The sequence below is a fragment of the Podarcis vaucheri genome (assembly GCF_965113315.1).
Source record: "Podarcis vaucheri genome assembly, chromosome: 4".
Taxonomy (NCBI): Eukaryota; Metazoa; Chordata; class Lepidosauria; order Squamata; family Lacertidae; genus Podarcis; species Podarcis vaucheri.
The window spans coordinates 70,407,228-70,425,170 of NC_138762.1; the positions used below are offsets into that span (position 1 = coordinate 70,407,228).

Consider the following 17,943-nt stretch of genomic DNA (forward strand, 5'->3'; position numbering starts at 1 on the left):
ACAGCAGAAGGGTAGTGTAGATAGAGTACTAGGCTTAGGCTGCAGAGCTCCAAGTTCAAATATGTGTTCAGACATGAAGCTCTCTATTTGACCTCAGCTACTTGTCTTTTATTCACCTATCTTATCTCACAAGGTTGTTGTGTGGATAAAATTGGAGGACACTATGTGTGCTGCCCTGGAGGTAAAAAAAAGGGGGGTGATAAAAATGGAATATATAATTATAATAAATAAAGAAGTTGGGAATCGGGAGGATTTTTTCCCTAATTTTTGGAAATAAAACCAATTCATCTAACTTATTTCTCTGCGGTTCTGTCAAGCAGCAGATAGAAGATGCCTGGATGAAAATAAATGGCAGCGTTAGCAAATTCTGAGGTAGCAAATATGCCACAGCCCCTCTATTACATTTTTTCATTTACCGAAAAAGTACATCCATTCATAGCTACTGCTTTGATTTAAATAAATAAAAAAACCACATGCATCAGCATGTGCACGGCCATTTGTTAAGAAAATAAATGCAGTGGCATATTTTGTACTGATCAAAAGAGACATCAGCAATTACTATTGAATTTTTCAAAATAGTGCTGCACTTTTTTTTATACAAAATTAAAATGTAAGGAAAACATGACATTGAAATAGCATTGCTCTGTCAATCTCCTGCCTTTCTGGCTTCATTTTTGCAGCTGCATTAACAGCACATATCCTGCGTATTAAAAAGCATACAGGCTATCCTTATGCATATTGATACAAAGGGCAAAGAAGTTGTGAATAAACAATGTATACATATTTCAGAAGAAACTACTTTATTGAAAAACATTGAAGATAAATAATTTATACAACCACTATTATTCCACAGAGCAGTAGCAACTAATTTACTTTCATTCATTCTTAATTCTGTGTGTGCATGCTATACAGTTTGCATGATGTGTACAAATGAAAGCACCCACCCGATGGGACAATGAACTGATAACGTTCTCTCTTGAGAACATCATCTCTAATTGCACTCATCAGCAGTTACCGTACATAGAAATGCAAGGGGCCAAAAGTACTTTTTTGCTTTTTCGTATCTCTCGTGTTGATTGTGCTGTGATGGGTCGTATAGAAATCATGAAAAGGATGTTATAAAATTAAATATTTTACTCACTGACAAAACTGCTTCTCATCTTCATCTGTGACTTTGCCAGTGTCCCAGGAAAGGGAAAGGGTCTGCTGAATTTCTTCTTCAATGAAGTTTCTCTCCATGATCTTTAGAAGTACAGAAACTAATTTAGTCAATATATTTGCTCTTCATTAGACCAACAAGAAAGACGGCTTCGTTACTGGTATTTTTCAGAAGGACAGCAGCTAAAGTTCTTCACCGGTGAAAAGAGACAGCCACAAAAATAGCGAAGTGTGCAAGCATGGCTGTGGCACAGAGACTAGGAAAACAGAGGCAATAACAGCTTGGAGACCAATCATATTTCATTATTCTGCTGAGTAGAAACAAGATATGCTTAAGAGGTCATGTGCTTTGAGTGCCTTTACAGAAGCAAAGGCTCTGATAAGATGTCTCCTCACCCTTAATAGAAATATGGCTTTCTATTAACGGTCAGATTTGATTGTCAGACATACAGATTTCCATCAAAACATCCAGGATGGCATCAAAATGCTGAGCTACTTTAAAAAAAAGTTTTTAAACCCTAAACATTTTTTTCTCGGCTTGCTTAGCAAAGCTTAGGATTTCTGCCCTTCTGTAGCATACTTGAAGTCGCTAAAGCAGAAAGTGGAACGGTGGGACCAAATACCTCTGCCAGATAAGGAAAACTTTATTGAGCAAGAGCAATTTACCACAGGGATAAAGAAAGAGCAGAAATTTAGAGCTTCAAGACCATCCTCTCAAGGAAGGCATCAGACTTCAGCTGTACAGAGAATTAAGCTTCGTTTAAAATACACAGCACTATCAAACCACTTACAGACTATTCTGATTCCTCACAATAATCCTAAAAGGAAGGGGGTTCAGAATTGCTTCTATTCTAATAAAACCTTTGAAAAACAAACCAAGGAGCTGTACAATATTTAAACAAACCAAGGAGCTGTACAATATTTTAAAAAACCTGGAATTAAAAAGAACAAGAAATAATAACAACATTCTAAATACACAAGAAGGATAGGAGAATGGGAAACATGTGAATATCTGAACTCGTTTGACAAGTAAATTATTTAAGGATATAGACGTGCATGCGGAAGTGAAATGGAAGATTCTGTTTGCCAATCATGTAACAGCGCAATTAAATAAAAGGCAGAATTTGTATGTATTCTTTCTGCCTTTGTGAATGGTTAAAAACAAAGGTGTACATGGCAGCCGTCTGTCTTCCTATAATTATGAAATGCTTCATATAATTATTTATTTTCTTTGTGAATCATTTCCCGTGACACGTCCCTCATGTGCTTGTGTGTGATATATACAGTATACACACACACAAGAGGGGGGGGCACAAAACAGCAATCACTTGTGTATAAATTCAGTTAAAATCCAATAGAAACACAAACTAGAATTAATATATAAAAACACCTCCACTAAGGAGGTTTGTTCAAAGATGGACAACAGAGAAGACTCCTGTCTAATATGTATGTATACAAGGGAGATTTTTTAAAACCAATTAATATTTATTGGTTTTTCCAAGTTTTTAACGAATCAATGCCAAATTACATCAAATGGAATACAAAAAGTTGACTTCCAAGTCTTCGTCATAGATGTGTCCCTGTTTCCCCCTCTGTGCTGCTTAAGGGAAGGGAAGAGAAGATTCAAGGGAAGATTCTAACTGCTGATATTGATATTCCCCTTGCATAGAAAAGAACAATGAAGGTCTTGTATGAATGGTGATCTGAGCATAAACCAGAGCTGTTGAATTATGTCCAGTAGCTAGCTTATTGGTATTTTTCAGAATGACAACAGCGAGAGTTATTGACTAGTGAAAAGAGGCACCACACAAGTAGCAAAGTGTAGGATCAGATGTGCATGCAAAGTGTACCTGTGTGCACACATTAAGCTGCTTTTATTTTTCTTCCAAAGGAAGACCCATATACACATGGGAGGAGAGGTGTATTCAAAGGCCCAAGGGTTCATGTGTGAATTTTTAGGAAGTCACCAGAAAGTTAACTTGCAAAACCAAACCATAAATGTACATATGAAGCCTCGGAGCCTAAAGAGACTCCATAGAGTCAGAAGACCATGTGGGATATTTTAAGTGCTTCTACTAGAAGCATCAATTACTATAATCTAAAAAGCTGACCTTCAGAATTAAGGTAAAGGTAAAGGGACCCCTGACCATTAGGTCCAGTCGTGACTGACTGGGGTTGCAGCGCTCATCTCGCTTTATTGGCCAAGGGAGCCAGCGTACAGCTTCCGGGTCATGTGTCCAGCATGACTAAGCCACTTGTGGCGAACCAGAGCAGCGCACGGAAACGCTGTTTACCTTCCCGCCGGAGCGGTACCTATTTATCTACTTGCACTTTGATGTGCTTTCGAACTGCTAGGTTGGCAGGAGCAGGGACCAAGCAACGGGAGCTTACCCCGTTGCAGGGATTCGAACCGCCGACCTTCTGATTGGCAAGTCCTAGGCTCTGTGGTTTAACCCACAGCGCCACCCGCGTACCTTCAGAATTAGCAATGTCTATATTCTATATTCCGTGCTTTTTTATTATGACATCACCACAAGTCCTCACTAATTATACATTGTAGAAGTTCAGCAGTGATGTCATGACAATTAAAGTCAGAGTCAGTGCATCCAGTGTTTCAAGGTCAAGGATAAAGTGACAGGCTAAAAATTCCTCTATTTTCTCACAAAAAATAAATATGTATTTATGAAGCAAAGGGTTGTGCACTATGCATTTGAAATAAAAAGCATAGACACCGCAACTTTTCAAATTCTGTACAGCGGTAGAGGAAACAGAATGGAAATAATTGGGGGTATCCAATCACCCAACTGATTTTTCACCTTCCCTATTCTCCCCTACAGTTCCATCCAGTTCAGGGGGCCGAACGAGGCATGAGAGGTGTTATGCAAGAACAGACTCTTCTGCAATCATATGGAGAGAAGCCAAAATATGCAGTTCCATATTGAACACCCCTCACTCTTTGGGGAAGGACAGAGGACTCTGCATCATATCTGAAATGAAAATGTGAATTTCCTTATTCTTAGGGCGACCCTTCTACAATTCAGGCCCAGCTCAGCAAACAATGATTAATGTCGAACCTAAAGCAGAGTAGTTAGAAGCATTTTACCACTGGGCCTAATGTTCTTCCTGTTTGTGCCAGTATTTTTCAGAGTTCTACTAATAAAACATATTGTATGTGGCAGTGGTTCCAAAGCTTCTTTTCTCTGTGGACTCCTTGAAAATTGCTGAGGGTCTTGGCAAATGTTTCTGTCTGTTGTGGCTATGGTAATGCACTGTGCTATATGCTGTATGTTATTTAATTGCTTCTTTTATTTACATTGCGTTTTATTGTAGTACAGTTTTAATGCTATACCTTGAAGGGTTGTTGCGAGAATAAATCAGATCATTACTGTAAGCCCTGTGCTTTATTAAGGAGTCTTATAGAAATGATTAGCAATTTAAACAGTAATAATAAACGAAGCATCAGCAGTACCTGTTCAGCATACAGAATTTACCGTCTAGCACTTGTAATGTTGATTCAATAGAAAGGGGCATCATCACCTTCTCCCAAGACAACTAGATCCACTAAAGCAGGCTGGGATGCTGGAGGCTACTTTGTTTACACCTATGGAGTAAATTTAGAATATTCAGTTGCAGGTGAGCAGCATATTGTCCCCAAACCTTTTGAAATATGATCTGACCCTTGTTGCCTCTTTGGAGAGATAATCATATTGGACTCTTCTTGGGGAGTGGGGGAAGAGGGAAAGAGAAGGCTAATTTTGCCTTTTGGGGTCCAGACTTGTTATTTTGTTGGTGGGGTTCTGTCACATAATGGCAAATGCAAGTTGTGCAGATGAAGTAGATTTGGAGCTTTTGCACAACAAACCTGCTTCCAAAGAAAATCAGACTTCTGCAGTAAGGAAAATGCACTGACAGGTGCGAGATAACAGTTGCTTGATGTGGTCATGTAACCTCCTTGCAGCAAATCAGAATGAATGCTCAATAAGCAGGTCCTCGAGAAGCATGCTTTCTAATAAATAGAGGCCAGTGCCTGGAACAACTGGTAGCTACAAATTGACATAAACGTTTCCCACTATGGAAGTTTTGGGCTTGTCAATCCACTTTTGTCCCATTTGTATTAGCCTGGACTAATCCCCATACACATGTATTTGAATTCACTAGGCAACTTTGGTCTTTCCTATTCATACCAGTAGGTGCTTCCTTTTGTGCTTCCTCCTGGCTTCAAATCTATTGTTTCTGTTATGGCAATTAAGTACCAACAGGGAATGCATGCACATAGTTGCATGTGCACCTAATTTTTTATAAAAAAAAACCACCTAAGAAGGGTGGTAATGCACAGTCAGGCAATTGTAAATTTGCTTGCACAGTTTTCTAGTTTTGTGCAAATCTGAGGGCTGGTTCTATAAAGTAAATCTCCAATAGGATTTAAAAGGACTGACAGCCTAATCTTATTTGGAGAACTAACTGTGTGATTTGATTGAATGTTTGATTATTTAATTTCTATACCACTTAATATATTAAAAATATCGCTAAGCAGTGTACAAAAAAACTGAAGCAGCAACCAACTTAAAATATTACAAAAATACACAGTTACATAAAAATGTTTTATTTGTACAAAGCTAAACTAACATAATATGTGCAATGGGGCACGGATGGTGCTGTGGGTTAAACCACAGAGCCTAGGGCTTGCCGATCAGAAGGTCAGCGGTTCGAATCCCCGCAATGGGGTGAGCTCCTGTTGTTCAGTCCCAGCTCCTGCCCACCTAGCAGTTAGAAAGCACGTCAGAGTGCAAGTAGATAAATATGTATTGCTCCGGCGGAAAGGTAAACAGCATTTCTGTGTGCTGCTCTGGTTTGCCAGAAGCAGCTTAGTCATGCTGGCCACATGACCTGGAAGCTGTACGCCGGCTCCCTCAGCCAATAAAGCGAGATGAGCGCCACAACCCCAGAGTTGTTCGCAACCGGACCTAACAGTCAGGGCTCCCTTTACCTTTACCTTTACAGCCTCCCTCTCAGTCTCTAGATTTGATTTCCAACTTATGGTGTGTTTTATTTATGGGTTTCATGGACCTTTCAAATTAAGCCAATTTAAGGGAAGGCTATCTCCTGCTATTGGAATGAAATGTATTTCTTCTCTTCCCTAATATTCCATCCTTCTTAACTATTGGTTTTTATGCTGGCTGGGACCGATGGGAGTTGGAGTACAAGCAACAACATGTGGAAGGCAACCATTCTCTAAACAAGAAGGTGGGGGGAAATTTCATCAGATATTCAGATGATGCAAAACAGGGAGGAACAGCTTACATATCCAAAGAGAGGAATAAAATTCAACATGACCTTGACAAAACACAAAATTGGGCTGAAACTAATAGAATAAAATTCGACAGAGAAATACATCATTCTGCATATAGGCAAGCAAGCAAATAAACAGGCATAGAATGGGAGATATCTTACTTTGCAGTAGTGCTTATGCAAAATATATGGGGAATTGTAGTGTCTCATAAGAGGCACATAATCAGCATTGTTTTGTGGCTGCATAAAAGGCTAATGTTACAGATAGGTAGCCGTGTTGGTCTGCCATAGTCAAAATAAAAAAATTCCTTCCAGTAGCACCTTAAAGACCAACTAGTTGGTCTTTAAGGTGCTACTGGAAGGATTTTTTTTATTTTAAAAGGCTAATGTAATTTTAGGTAACTGCCTAGACTCCAAAGACTCCTCTGAAGAGAGTTAAGTTATGGGTAGAATATTTCTTAATCTCTCTGTGTTTTACATGGTTATTTCATCAATCATCACTGACTTTATTTTAAGATGCAATTGATCTAAGTGATTAGAGAAGCAAATTGAGCAGCGTGATCTACATTAAAAAGAAAATAATTAACACATTTCATCTTTTAATTAATTTATCAAAAGCCAGCAGCAGAGCCAGGCATTTAGTGTTTCGCCTCAACAGCAGAAAGATCAGGAGAGGACATTATTCGTGGGTCAGACCTCCAGACTGCGCCCTCCCCCAATCCATTTAGGATGGTCAGGAAAACCTTCAGAACAGTTCATTGAGGGGGGGGGGATAGATTACACTGATGAAATGATTTCCTTAGGGCTATGTTGAAACACACACACACACACACACACCCCTCTTATTGTTTGGCTGCAAACACAGTATGGCTCATGCATCTGTATAAAGAAACAGATCTGATGTTAAGTTCTTCAGTACTGCTAAATGTACTGCAAGAATACTGAACGGTGGTGTTGAGGGAATTATGAACATGGTTTCCTGCTTGCTACCTTGAAATCTGTTCCCAGAAGCATTTAAATACAAGCTCTCTCACATATTTGTTTTGGTAGACGCAATTTAATTGACCCAGGTGCTTACTAGGATAGAGTTGTGTTTAATTTCACAGTCCAGCAGCTAAAGATGAAAAGGAAAAGATGCAAAAGAAATATATTCTTAGATATGCCATAACCTGGCAACTGCAGTGCTAAATATTTCCAGTGCCTCACTAAATGAGCAAGCACATAAATATACAGGTAGTCACTAGCTTTTACCCCTCATTCCCAATTCCCAATTTTGCTCCTTAAAATGCAGCAAATGTTTCTTTCCTTGGCTGCATATACTTAGTACAGTGGTACCTCTGGTTACGTACTTAATTCGTTCCGGAGGTCTGTTCTTAACCTGAAACTATTGTTAACCTGAAGCACCACTTTAGCTAATGGGGCCTCCTGCTGCTGCCGCTGTGCTGCCACTGCACGATTTCTGTTCTCATCCTGAAGCAAAGTTCTTAACCCAAGGTCCTATTTCTGGGTTAGCGGAGTCTGTAACCTGACGTGTATGTAACCCGAGGTACCACTGTAATGCATTGAATGACTAAAAGCTTTACTGTGAAGGACTGGGCATATGCAAAGTCATGAGAAAAGCAAACAAGATTTTAAGCAACTCCATTGAAATAAATATACATAGAAACATAATGCATTATATGTAGTTCCACAATGTGGGCATATGCATAAGAACACAAGAAGAGCTCCACCATATCAGACCAGGTGTGCCAACCAGTTCAGCATCTAACCACAAGCTTCCAGGGAGCCTGAAAGAAGGCAAATTGCTTTCTTATGCCAACCCTAGTCAGGCATCTGGTAACCTGCAGGTAACAAATGCATTAAGGGTCCAGTGAAAGCATGAGAGGGTTAACCTCACTCCCCTCAGTGCCATTCTACATGCTGGTCACAGCCCTGGTGAATCATGCTCAGTGTCCTTCTGAGGGTTTCCAAATTTGGCCAGGATTTTGGTTCTTGTTCTCATGAAGGAAACCCCATGCTTGTAGAAGTGACCCCCTTCAAACAGGTGCTTGTTATCATGGCATGTGGTCAGCTTATGCAGAAACATCAAGAGGGTGGAACCCTTCCCATTCCTACTGATCTCTTCCCAAGTTTGGTATCCATGGTTACGAGATGCCTGAATATGGCCTGCTGTTGCTCCCAGTAACTGGTACTGCCACTGAAGACAGGCATTTCATGTTCCAGAGAGTCTCATAGATTGCATACTAAGTATCAAGGCTTTACTCTTCATAATGAATTTACACTGAGCAGAAATTTGTTGATAATCGGATAGAACAATATATCTAACTAGAGACTATATTTATCTCTCTCTTTTTTCACTCACTGCACACACCTCAGAGCAGCTAGGTTTACATCTGCTATTTGCCACAGTAGTCTTATTCTTGCAGATCTGCTGTAATGACCTGTAAATGGTATCATCCAAGCCATCAGATTAGATCATCATTACTAATAAATGGCAAAGCGTGCTGGAACCTAAGCCAAGGTTTTCCTTGCTGTTATTTTACTACCATACTAACAACAACCTATTACAATATTAGTCATATATCAAGATCAGTCTTGTAACTAGCTATTTTTGTTCTATATTCAGAACAGGCTCCATACTCCCCCCCATTAGGCCCACCACACAGATTCAAAATGACTGTCCTGCCTTCTCAAGGGTTATATTGCTATTATTATGTCCTTTTAACGAAATCAGCATTGATTTGGGACAGGAAGAGATTAAAGAATGTACATGGTTTCCTTTCGTACCATTATAGCTCATGAACAGCTGGTGTGTTATCATTAAGGGTGTTTGACTAGATAGTAACCAAATGAGCAGAAATTTCAGGTTCAAATCTCCCCGAAACCACTAAGGTCAGTGGGAAAGCTCTCTCTCTCTCTCTCTCTCTCTCTCTCTCTCTGACCTCAGATGATTGATATGAGGATGAATGCACAAATACCATATTCCTCCTCCTCACTTGGGGGGAAAGGCAGAATAAAAAGGTAATAAAATGTTTGCATCAAAATGAATGCCTACTTCAAAGAGCCATGCACTTAAACTAGTCTGGTTCTTCCTCCTTAAATAAATATACCACAGAATTTAATATAAAGCATTAAACCATTACATCCCCCAGAAGTACATAACAAAACCACCATCTGCAGAGCTTAAAGGTCAGAAGCAAAGTGGGCATTAAGTATCTACTCTCAGTTCAATGTGGTTTACATTTCTTGTTCTTTACTTTACAGTACTTTTATTGAGCAGTCCAGGCTACTCCCATATTCAATCAATTTCTTCCTGTCTTGACTTCAGTTTATTTATAGATTTGAAGTTAGCAGTCCCCATGTCTAACTGGGCTTTTAGCTTTTCATTTAACTTCTTTACTTAAGAAAAGGTGGAAATCTGTAGTCATACACTCCTGAAAACAGTATGTGAAACTGTTGCAAGAGGATCTGTCTACTGAGCCAGCGATGACTCATTGCTACCACATTCCACTGTCAAATCCTTCTTCCTTACTTCTTCTGTCACATAATGCACACGTTTATAAAGTATTGTGAAAGAGCACCTACACAAAACACTTTCTATTCATCAATGTAGACCGTTAACAAAATATTGCAGTGTATTTGCACTCCCTAAGGGTCTCTCCATACATCCTTTCTGTTGCACATTCATGACGATTTGTGCTCATGATGCTAATGGGGCAGTCACATGTGATCCCGCTTTCAATACTTGTTTGCACCTGCAAAAGGTTTGGGATGGTCACACAATTTCATTCCCAATCAGTGCATAGACTTCATGCTGAAATTCCGCAACTTTTTATAACGCTAATGCTCTGTTTATTTTTGTCCCGCTTTTGTTGTGCTGTAGCCACTATGAACAACATTAATGTGGTAGCACAACAAACCAAAGCAAAATAAATCACCACTAATGCACTATCAAGCTGGTTAATTCACCTCTTCCTACTACTTTTTTTTTCTTTTCCACTGCACTCAATATTCCATGGTTTGCCCCCTCGGGATTTCCCCCCACTCTAAAGATTTCTGCTTCTGCCTCACAGCTGTGCAGCCATTGCATATAATTGTGTATGTGTGTGCGCGCGCGCACACACACGCACGTGCACACACATCACTTGAGTTGAGTGAGTTTATGGATTTCAGCAGCAGCACACGTGCCTATCTGCACATGGTGCTCTCTCTTTTCCCTCTCCAGCACAAGAACCAGAAAATCAAAGGAGCACAGACAGGCATCACAGCTGTAGCAGAATCTTGACAGGCACACACATTAAACAATTTCAGTGATAAAGATGATAAAAACGTACTTGCAGCTTAAAAAAAAATACTAGCATATTATACCTTTTATCTATCAAATACTTTTTAAAGAGAAATATACAAGTGTACATGCATCTTACAATACCATTAAAATGTGGTGGTGGTGATTTTCTAAATACAAAGAAGCTCTGTTTTTATTGGGCTGCTGAACAGGGTAGTTTATTTGTATAATTCATATCCATCAAGACCAGATTTGAATTTCCAAAAGTTGTAGTGTGTTTTTTAAAGAAAACCTTGATAATCACTCATGCCTATAGGCAGTGCTTTTTTTCTAAAAAAAATGTTTAGGGGTACTCTCATTTTCCTACTCATACTGAAATACTGCCCCTCAATGAGGCCAAACTTAGATTCACAAAATGTTTAGGGGTATGCATCCCCCTGCGTCCCCCCAGGAAAAAAAGCACTGACTATAGGGGTTAAACCAGTGTCTCCTTTAAGGATAGGGACAGGAGGAAGCTAACTGAGTTAGTTAGTTTACTCATAAGCACAGCACTCACAAACGGCAAAGGTAGGAAGTTGGCTTCACCCGCACAACTGCGGAATAAAGAGAGACTGTGGCTTTATTCTAGGAAGGGCTTTTTAGAAGCTGAACTGTATTTCAACTCCCTGTCAATATCATTGGCTCCATAGTATCATGTAATCACACAAATCGATAGTCTGCCATTTCACATGCTTGTCGTTATGAACAGAATCTTTCTTTTCTTCTCCACAGCAAGCATATTAGCTTTTCTATTGTGAAGTAAAACCTGCATGTTGTGAAACCCTGTGGCTGCCCCCAAAAGTCAAGGCACTGAAAGTAGATTTAAAGCCGATAATTACATGTGATACAATCACCACAGAAAAGCAAGATATGAAAAATGAAGATGCCGTAAAAATGACTCACAGATGAATTATTTATCACACTGGTGATCTTGAAGTCCATTAATAGCTATAGGTCCACAAAGTATCTGAAATTACTCAAAGTGACAGTCTTAGAGCAATTCTGTATAACTAGAAATGAATCTATGGACACCTAAAGACATCAGCAGGCATTTTTAAGTGAAGTGTGTTTGGCGGCCGTCAACAAGCTACTGAACTTTTCCATAATACTACTAAATGAAGCTTATACCCTTCAAGAATTGATGTATGCTTTTAGTGCTGCCTTCTTCAAATAGTTGTCTGAAGTGTTGTCTGTAAGCCAGGCACTATCCAAAGTACAGCCAGACTTGCTTTGTAATAGGATACTAGATTCTATTCTGAAGTTCATTTTATCTACAAATAAATAAAATAAATCCAATTTTCAAATAAGAAACAGTATATTTTAGTCTGTGTGCTTACCAACTTCAGCTTTTAAAAAATACTTTGATCATTTTTTGGTACACTTAATTCTGCCCCTGTCCATTTTTTCTATGGAAGATTTAGAGTTGTCTTTCTTGCATCATTTTCCAGTAATCCCTGGGGACCCAGAAATACCGTACTTTTAACTATTTTTTTTGACAGGTCAAGAAATCTCCCTACTATTCTTTTCCTGTCAGCAAAGGGACCTACATTCTTAGAAGAACCTAGAGACACTACAAGTAAAGACCTATTCAGGCTTTAACAAGCATATGGTGATAATAACTGAGGGAGGAGAGTCTCTCTCTAGACTCAGATCATGACAGGGCAGCCTGTCAAATACATGGAGCCTGTCCCCAAGATCTGAAATCCTGAATGCTCAGAGTTCCAGCTCATGGGAGGCTCGCCTGGCATGTTCATTATATGTCTTTAGACATCAGGCGAGAAAAGGTTTCTCTAGAACCTTGGTTGACCCTTGGTTGACTAACATTCAATGGTCTTTTAAATGTTTTTGTGGGAGGGGGGTGTTGTTGGCTTGTATTTGTATTATTATGTATTTAGCGTTCTCATTTTGTATTTTTATGTTGTGAAGCTGTATTTTAATTGAAAAAGGAGCCATATACCAAACAAAATGAACTTATTCTCTCTGGCCTACCACCCCCTCCTCCACCACTGGGCAAAATTGTCTATCATTAGTTACCAGTGGCGTAGCGTGGGTTGCCAGCACCCGGGGCAAGGCAAGTAATTTGCGCCTCCTAACCCGTGGATTTGCGCCCCCTAACCCTAACGCCCAGATGTTGCGCCCGGTGCGGCCGGCCCCCCTGCACCCCCCACGCTACGCCACTGTTAGTTACTCCTTATTTTAACTGAAGTGAGAGATTTTGAGATTTTGCCTGGACCAAACAAACTTATTCCATTTGTGTCAGGCTATCAATTTTATACTGACATACAATATCTCACATATGTTACAGGCACTTTTCTTTCTCCAAAGATACTGAAGCTAATGGAATCGCAGCAATCAGCACCTGCTGCTCACAAACATATCAAATTCCACTCCTTATTACTAACATTCTATTTAACCATTAGAGTAATTTACCTAGTTTATAATCCCTGAGGGAAAAGTAAAAACAATCCATCTCCCCAACTATCAAAATAGTATAGTGTTTCACAAACTCTCAGACACGCAACAGTGTTAAAACCAAAAAGAACAAAACAGTCCTGTCACAAGGTAACAAAAGCTGAGGTGCACCACAAACACATTGAGGTTCACACATCACCTCAGTGACTCACTGCTGCTTGCTCTATTATTAACTATTATTATTAGATTTATTACCTTCCCCTGAAGGTTCCGGGCTGGGTTACAGCATTATAAAATGCAGCATTAAAACAGTTAAAAAACTAATTACAATCACAACTAAATATATCTCTGAAGTATCAAAGGGTAAGGAATTGCATCGTCAGCAAATAAACAAGTTACCTGAAGGATTTGAGCTGCATTTATGGTATGATGATAAGAAGTTACCACAGCTGACATTTATGAGCAGGCCACAAGGGTGAAGAAAATGACCTGAAGTAAATTGTGAGCCAGCCCTCAGGTCTGCAGTAGGAAAACCTTATGGGGGAATGAGAGAATGCCAAACAGCACAACTCATCTCACAGGTTCCCAAAGGTAATTTACAGTGCAATCCTAAGCAAATCTACTCAGAGCCAATTCCTACTGAATTCAGTGGGGCTTACTCCCAGCTAAATGGTGTTAAGATGACTGCCTAACAGATCAGGAGTCAGAAAGTTGTAGCCTCCCTGATGTTGTTAGACTTTGATTTCCATCAGTCCCAGCCATGATGGGAGTAACTGGAGGACCACAGATTCCTCATTTATAGTCTTTAGGGCTATGCTGGAAAAGGGACTACTTATTTGTATACAGTGGTACCTCAGGTTACATACGCTTCAGGTTACAGACTCCGCTAACCCAGAAACAGTGCTTCAGGTTAAGAACTTTGCTTCAGGATGAGAACAGAAATTGTACTCCGGCAGCACAGCAGCAGCAGGAGGCCCCATTAGCTAAAGTGGTGCTTCAAGTTAAGAACAGTTTCAGGTTAAGAACGGACCTCCGGAACGAATTAAGTACTTAACCCGAGGTACCACTGTATAGGCATCAATCGGATGGACTCTGAAATATTTTGAAGCCTGAAAAGAAACAGTTCCCTTGAACACAGAAAAAAAACTGTTATGTCAACACATCAACATACTAGGTTTCTGTAGAGAGACATAAAAGCACCCATTTCCTTTCAAGTAGGCAAGTTCGAGACACAACTGGCACTCCATCTGCTGGAATCTCACGACCAAATTCTTTTATCTGTCTTTGGAGACATTGCAGAGAAGCTGTGTTACTTCTGCCCTCGAGGTTCTTAGGTGGCTGGAGAGAGACAGTGATGTGTATGAGCATAAAGCTTGAAAACGTGAGTCTCCTCTTGTCCTCTACTACATCAATTGGCAGAGCATTTTTCACGCGAGTGTTCTCAGGATGTGCAGCAGCCTTCCTTTTGCTGAACTGTTGGGTTTATCAGGGCTTGTTCCTCCCCTTCCTGTGTAATATTGCTAGCATTGCTTCCTCCAGGCTGCTGCTGACCACACCAAAGTCCAGCCCTTGAACAGAGGAAGCAAGCCACTTATTTACAGAGTTGCAGGTGGTGTTTGAACAGCACAAGAATGGTTGAGGGGCGTGCATCTTTGCAGACGCCAGTCTCAGAAGAGCTGTCAGGACCATAGCCAGATAGCGACACTTTTATTATCCCCAAATGTGATTTAACCATAGTGTGTTAACAACTGGAAAATGAACAAAACCATGACTGCAATGGGAAATCTATATTCTAGGGATTATTTTTTTAAGTGCTTACCAATTCACATACACCGAAAAGCATGGAAGGCATGTTAAACTTGAGAGCATTCCACAGCAGGAATGGGAGCCATTTACCTAATGTCATGTGGGTGAGTGGGACATGGATGGCAAAGGATCTATCTGCCTTTCACCAGCAGCATGATGGGCAAAGAGGAATGAGGTAGGAGTCAGGGGAACAGAAAGCAGAGAAAGGTAAAAGGGTGACCCCACCCACATCTGTCTCTGGCTGTGCCAACCACCAGCTTTGGCCTTGTCTACATGCATTATCCCTGAAGAAATGCCCAGGGCTGTCCGTGGCCTTTGGTACATAGGTTGCCCACTGCTGTGTCTTTTCTACTCACTGATTCTTAAATAATATGCCAATATTGCCATCATGAGAATGTGTAACTTGTCACTGGACACAGGGTTTTCACTGGGAGGAGCAGTAGGTTAGGCATGAGTCTGTTACTTTTGGTCAGGAGAAAGAAGACTGAAAGGGAAAAGAAAGTACTAGCAAGTAATGGTTCTCCAGTGGAAGTGAAGAAGGCAGCAGCAGATAGCTGCAATCGATGCTGGGAGGATCTGCAGGAAGTTTGTGCAGCTGTCGTCCAACACAGCTGTAGCCACATTTATGAGCTATAAGAAGTTCAACAAGGAAGCTGAGAGTCTGCGTAGCTGCGAGCCAATTGGGGTGATTCAGATGGCTAGCTCCATGGTTGGAGGAGTGTGCTTCTGAATACCATTTGCTGGGAATCTCAAGCAAAGAGAGCTCTGTGGTATTCACCTTCCACTTGTGGGCTTCCCAGGGGCATCTGGTAAGTCACTGCGAGAACAGGATACAGTATTGGACTAAACTGACATTTCGCCTCATCCAGCAGGCTCTTCTTATGTTTTCACACACACCTTGCATCAAAGTGCAATGGCAATAACTCTCTGCCTGAGCCATATCAAGGCCTCTACAAATCCTCATGTTGTTATGTACAAGCAAGAACACTCTTAATTATTTTAGCATAAAAGTAAGACAAACCCTGGTCCCCCTTCCCTCCGATAAGGGATTATGAAGGAAAGTGAATCTCTTTTACTTCCCTCTGGGGGAAAACCCCATAGACCTATGTGTCTCCAATCTGTCAAGCTTAATTCTCTCTTAATCTACATATACATGCACACACTCAGTAGATAACTGCTGGTAAGTATGCACTGAACAAAGCCTAATTCTAATATCTAACCTGTTAAGTAATTGTGTTTAATGATTTGGTTCAACCTTAAATAATCTTGTTCTGTCGGACACCTTTAGCTTGACTCAGCTACCGTTATAAAGGGGAATAAGGAACTGTGCCAAAAATGGTTGGTGGCTGCATAATGTAGAATAGGTTCACTTTTGCATAACGGCAAGGATTTTTCTAAGCATAAACACTTCATACATAGGAACAATTGGTTCGATTTAAAAGTTACCATATTTTGATATCAGTATGAATACAGCAGCAGCATCTCAAACTCATCTTCAACAAGCGGTGTGACTCCCAACACTGTAGCATAATATATCACCAGTTTCCCACACCAACTTCCAAAGCAGCTTAGCTGGAATGGTTTATAGACCAGCTAACCTAATTGGTGTCAAGAGTTCATCATTACAGCTGCAAAACCAGATTGATGTGTGTCAGGTTGCTTCCCTGTAAATAGTAAAAACAATGTTCTATCTAAGATGGGGTTCTGTTTCACAACTGTTTCATGTTTCAGCCTCAAGAGGTGTTTCCCCCCCCCCCCACTCAAAAGCTTGCTGGCTCTTAAGCAGTTAGTGCTTTATCATAATTATAAATGCCTTCTCATATTTCCCTCAACGCCCATTGGATGCATTCTGTACTCTAGGATCATCACACAGATGGAGGAAAGACTAATTGGCAGGTGGAGAAAATAGATGATGGCAGCAGAATTACCGATCTAGGTCTACTCTCACTCACACAAATAGAAGTAGCCTTCTAACAATAGAAGATTAATAGAAGTGACCAACTTGTTTATCTAGAAAGGGCATCAGTACATAATTCAGTGATTTTTATCTCAGATACAGGGGTCATCCACACTTCTGCTTCTCCTGTGCCTAAGGAGATTTTCTGCTTGTCCTGTCACTTTCCCCTCAAAGACCTGCTTTCCCTGGAAAACTCAACTGACATTTCTTCCGATTCAGCCATCAAGAGTTGGGTTTCCCTGGGGGGAAGGGGGACAAGTGGATGTGTGGACAAGCCTAGTCATGGAAAAAGTTGTGGCTGCTCGTGTCTATTTTTTTGCATTTCCTTAGAAATAGTTATACATAGTGTGATATGAATATAGATAGTAACACAAAGCAGTGTTTTATTTTCTGTACATGTGCATGAGTACATACCTGGGTAAACAACTATGTAGAATAATTTAATCAGGGGCAGATGAGGCTAGTGAGTTAGCAAGGTAATCTGAAGAAAGCCAGAAAAAGGCCTTGGACTTCCCCTTTAAAGTTTCTCTACGTAGCAGTAGACCACTTTTTCAGTTTTGTGAAATAGCATTTCTCATTTAAGAAAATATGCAAAGTATCTATAAAGAAATTTTAATTATGCTTCCTTGCATTGTGGATCTAAGAACCCATACTCTGGGTTACATGCAAGAAAATGTAAGAAAGAATTGGATATGGACTGGATCTTTTGAGTGAAGTACCCAGAAAACAGGATGGGCACAATCCTTTTGAACAGGGCTTTTAACTACCATGCTGCACTAGCAAATTAACAGATACACAAAGTAGTATTTTGGGCTCCCAAATATGCTTTTTTTAATAGTTTAACAGCAACTACACAGGAATGGTTCACTTTTGGTAATTAAGGAGAAGCAGCTCAACAAGGATTAAATAGGACCCCATGGAGGGAAATGTATAGAAGTCAAAGAGTGTAAGATAAACAATGATAATCAATATACTAAGATATGTAAAATGCATAAAT

General features: G+C 40.1%; 1 long non-coding RNA gene across 1 annotated transcript; it reads left to right on the forward strand.

The window, feature by feature from the left end:
- Positions 1-8,601: 8,601 nt before the first annotated feature.
- On the forward strand, positions 8,602-12,082 carry LOC309531452. Its single transcript, XR_014219323.1, has 2 exons — positions 8,602-8,694; positions 11,504-12,082. It is a non-coding gene; the product is annotated as an uncharacterized lncRNA (long non-coding RNA).
- The last annotated feature ends 5,861 nt before the right edge of the window (positions 12,083-17,943 follow it).